Below are 5,331 nucleotides of genomic sequence, written 5' to 3'. Positions count from 1 at the left end.
TGGAAATGTTAATTCTTTTGTTGATGTTTGTAAAGTTCAGAAAAAAAATTTTAATTTTGTTTTAAAGGATGTAATGTTCTTGAGGACAGGCACTGTTTTGCTATAGTTTTTGTATCTCCAAAACTTAGCACAGTTCCTGACACAGTGAACATCTAGTAATTTGTTGACTAACCAAAAACAAAAAGGTCACAGGAGTGAGAATATTAGGGCAGTCATTTTGGCACCCTAGGTATGAAGGAAGGGGGAATGAGTTGCTAAGGTATCTCTATCTACAATATGAAGGGAGGGAAGAAAGTTTCTGGACATGCATGCTCAGACATTTAGTATAGGAAATGATTAACCACTTAGCCTGTTTTGCTTTCCAGTGACACCTGATGGTTACCAATAGAAAAGGAAAATGAGACCCAGGGGAGGTTGTGACTTGCTCAGTCATTTTCACGTCATGATCAATTCTTCATGACCCCATATGGGGTTTTCTTGGCAAGGATACATCTTACAGACGGGGAAACTAAGACAAACAGGGTAAAGTCACTTGCCCAGGGTCAGTCAGCTAGTGTCTGAGGCCAGATCTGAACTTATAAAGATGAGTCTTCCTGATTCCAAATCCAGTGCCCTATCTACTACCTAGCTGCCCCTATGACTTGCCCAAGGTCACACAGGTAGTATACTTCAGATGTGTGGTTTGAATACATGTCCTCTGACTACAGAGCCAGTGTTTTCTCTAATGCATCACACTACCTCCATTCTTCTGTGCTTCCCAAATCCAAGCAAATCAAATCCAAGCAACTTCCTCTAAAGTTTTGCAAACCACCAAGTTCCACGCCAATCACACTAATAAAACTCCCTAAATATAAGTTTACCCAATAGGGCACCCCAAAAATTCTCACTAGAAAGCTTAAATCTCTGTCTCTGCTCTCCATCTGCTTTCTCTGCTTCCACACACTTTCAGTCCTCCAGTACACTCCGTACCAAAAACCAGGGGATAACTTAAAACATGCCTACTCCTCCATGTAACAGCCTTAGAAATATTTCCAGGGTAATCAATCTCCCATGGGTAGCTTTAAGCCTTTCTGCCTCAGTTCCTTTCAAGTTGAGCCTCCCCAGAGACTAACAGAATATTGCTTCCATCTATTTCTGGACATATAAAGGTCATATCATATGAAATTAGCTGAATAATGTGTCTTTTTTTTTTGAGCAAATGAAGTGATAGTATTATTACATTTCTGCGTCATGCCTAGAGAAGGCTGCAGATAAATAACCTCTGCACTGTCTTAGAAAGCTTGAGGTCGTAATGGGCGGTGGAGCTGGCATGTGTCATTTATTTTTTTTTTAATCCAAGTCTCCTTTTTATTATGAACTTAACAAACAACAAACATAAACATCTCAATCTACAAAGAACAGAAAAGAGAGTTGTATGTGAAGTTATAAACTTTTATGTGCAGTTTGGTATTTTTAAGCATACAATAAATTTAACAGTATAATAATAAAACTGCCTTGCTTATCTATGTCCCCTTCAGTACTTCTTTCTCCTTTTTTCTCTGTATTTTCTTAATGTTTCATTTATGTTCTTTTCATTTCTTCTTTTTTTGTATCATCACTACCCACCAATTTGTCTCCTCTCCCCTAGAAACCCAGCCTTGTAATCTGTAAGGAAAAGCAATCAAAACAAATCAATACAAATGACCTGTATTTATAAGAGTATGCCTCTTTCTGTACCCCTTTACCAAGAAGTAAGACGTAGGCTGCCATCGTCACTCTTCTGAAGCCATGGTTGCTTACCATCCATCATTTTCAGCTCCTGCAGAACATAAAATAAGTATATCACCACACCAGTTTCTTCTGGTCTCTTGCTTCCTCCTGCAGCACCTTATGTAACACTGTCCCCCAAAATGAGATGAGAACACTGCCAATATTTTTTCAATGACTCACACTTTTGGAGGACAAATATGTCTCTTTTGAGGGCAGCAATAGGCTGCCTCAGTATGGGACGTGTTTTGCTCAACAGTGACTTGCCTGTCACTACATATGTCTGATATTAGTATAACCCATAACATACATCAGGGTGTAGGAAGCTAGCGTTCAGGACTGACTATGCTGAATTGGGACTATAACTTCAAGTTTAGCGACAAAATTTCCTTTATCTGCTTATTTCTACATAGACTTATACATCCTTCAGTAAATATCTCTAGCTTTGAAACTACTTCCCACAACTTTCACTAATATTCACAAGTTGGGTCCCCTGAGGTTGGCTGCTACCTTGAGGTTCTAGAGTACCTTATGGATATTGCTTCTAAAACTATAGTGAGTGAGACCCCATTGGTGCTCTTCCCATTAAAAATCAGCCAATAGACACTATTAGCTTTTAGCAAAGGTCAAAATGGCAGAGAAAAAAACAATAGCAGCAAAACATTCCTCTCATATTGCTGGGGCACACAATCCTACAAGTACATACACTATCCATGGAAAGAGTGGGCGCAAGATACAGTGGCAGTGCAACACTCACATAGGAACATGGATAGACAAGGAAACTCACAACTTCAGCATTACAGGGCCCTGAAGACCTTTCTTCACAGAGTCTTGACAAAGTGCCCCTGGGGTGAAGCTATTCAGTAGGGCAGCCTGGGCCAGCTTCTCTCCACAACATGACTCCCTATTGTCAAGCCTGGGGCTCTCTTATGTCCACAGCAGTCTCCTTTCTTTGCAGCCAGAGATCTTCCTTCTGGAAGTTGCTTCCACTTTTAACTGACTGCTTCTCTGTATCTGTGTCTTATCTACAGGGTAAGTCTCAGCTTCCGACTGGATGTAGTGTCTCCTACTGGTCAAGTATTTCTCCTTCAAAGCTATATGGTCTTTCTTGGTGGGGAAGGATAAAAAATCTACCTCCCTTCTCCCAAGATTTGCTTTTAGAGCCTGGGGTCTCTCTCCACTGCTGACTTGACCTGGCAAAATGAAAAATTAATTCAAGCCTCAGTTAGTTAAAGCGATGCAAAGGTATAACCAATCTTTGTTCCTCCAATGAGCTTGCTCCCTTTAATTCTGTTAGAGAAAGGTGTTCACACTTCATAAAGGGTTCATCAGATAATAATACTTAGTTAACATATTGGCATTTCATTATCTCTCCTCTACTCTTTGCTTTCTGTAACTGTATCAACTATTGGGAAAGGAATCGAATCCCCAATTCCCTTATACCTATAATTCAAATCCAAGCCCTGATCAGCTCATCTGCCAGACTAATGCAGCTCCCTTCTCTATAAATAGGAAATCAGGAGCTTAGTCACATGGTATCATTACTATAATTCAGTTCTATAGGGATGTGACCTCAGCTTGTATCACTGTTCACTTTAGAACTATTCCCAAATGGGAAAAACAACTTCAACAGGTAGTAGATACTCTCACAGGAGTTCTTCCAGCAAAGTCTAGATGTCTTTGTCACCCAGGTATGTTGTGGAAAGGATTATAGTTCAGGTTAGTTACGATGGCCACTGGCCCCCTCCAACTCTGAGATTCTATGATTCCACTCATCACCATATGTTAGTTTATCTTGATACAAGGTATTCAGTCTCCTTCCTATGGTAAAGCTTCCCTAAATGCTGTTGGAAGCAACAAATCAATTGGCCATGACTTTATTTATATGTTCAATGGAGCACTGACATACAATGCAAGTCTCTGGTACACTTTCTTCTACCTCCACCCTCTCTTTCAGCTTCTCCCATTTTATAAGTATCCATATAGTACTTGACCAATACATACTTCATCTAGAGGTTTTTTTCACATGATCATTAATCTCCACCTTTGGCTACATATTATCTGGATAATACACACATTATCTATTGTTTCAATGTGGTTATGGAGTCATGTGTAATGGGTTTATTTTGTCAGCATATAGAATGTAGAATGGAAGAGAAAGAGAACTATAAAAAGAGAAGGGTACCTATTATTTTAACACAGTGTTATTGGGAACCCAAGATCAGATGTTTACTAAATAGTTTAGAAGAATGAGCTCCTGAATTTTACAATCATTTAAAACACACCAAACCATGACATCAAATAATGCAGCAATGATATTAACAAGTCCTTGACTGTCTGGGACAAAGTAGAGGTGCCATAGGAATTTGCCAAAGAAAAAGATTACTCTGAGATGGAATAAATTTAAGAAGACTTCATGAAGGCAGGTCTAAATCATACTGCTGGAAAGATTTGTGTTGGCAGAGGCAAAGGGCTAAGCATCTTGAGGATGGGGTAGGCAAAAGAGATGAATTAAAGTGCAATAGAAGGAATGAAAATGACGTATCAGGGAGTCAGTGAGTAGACTGACCTAGTCAGAGCAGAGAACACATGCTAAGAAGTAGTGGGAAATCAGTTTGCCCCTTAAAAAAGGTCACATGGTGATTTTTGTTACATCTTATTTGTTTGGTGAACTCCAAATGATGAATGCATTTGAATGAATGAAGGTATAGGGGAAGGGTACCATAAATATTTTGTTCTACATACTATCTTTAAACACTCCACACAAAGTAAGGCTTGCCATTCAAATAGTGTCTTGTATATCTGAAGGAGGAATTCAAAATTAACATGGTAGGTAATAGGAAACCTTTGTAATATGATGAAAGTTAAGCATTTGAAGAACTGTTGATGTGATTACACGGAGATTGGGCTTTTACATGTTGTTTCAGATACTCTAAACTGGGTTCTAATTTCATGGCATACAGAGCAGGTTGTTGAAAAAGAGAAACTCTAACCTAGTAAATCAGGAGAAAAAGTCAGAGTTGATTAGGACCTCATCTGAGAGAAAGGAACCAATTTAAGGGGCCCATTCTGATCACCCCTATCCACAGTGATTCCTTCTTTCTCTGAACTTCTAGAGCACTTATCATCCACTCAATTTGGCCTTACATAGTTGCTTTTAAAAAAAAATTGTGGAAATCATATCGTCCTAATTATATTAAGCTTCTGGAGTTCAAAGACCAAGTTCTGAATTTCTTTTTTATTTCCTTTACTACCTAGTAGAATGTCTTCCACTTAGCAAGGACCTCTTGCATGAACAAATGCATTAATGAATGAATCAATCAACCTTTCAAAGGTTGCTTTGATGTTTCATATTCATTTTAAGTTAATTTCATAGTGGCCCTGGATTTGGAGAACTGACCTCGTTTTCAGGGCTTGGGAAAAAGATACCTTTTGCTCATGTGATGTGACATATGATATGTTTAAAATCATATCAAGCATCTGATATGTTTGGAGCATTGTCCAGACACAAGAATAGGGCCCATCGAAAAAAAGTAGGAGATCCCATCCCAGTGGCCAGTCTGAAAGTTTATTGCTCAACCTCAG

The sequence above is a fragment of the Vombatus ursinus genome, unplaced genomic scaffold, assembly GCF_900497805.2.
Source record: "Vombatus ursinus unplaced genomic scaffold, bare-nosed wombat genome assembly UNPS02014791.1, whole genome shotgun sequence".
NCBI classification, from domain to species: Eukaryota; Metazoa; Chordata; class Mammalia; order Diprotodontia; family Vombatidae; genus Vombatus; species Vombatus ursinus.
The sequence above is the reverse complement of the archived record's forward strand: the minus strand, read 5'-3'. Positions refer to the sequence as shown.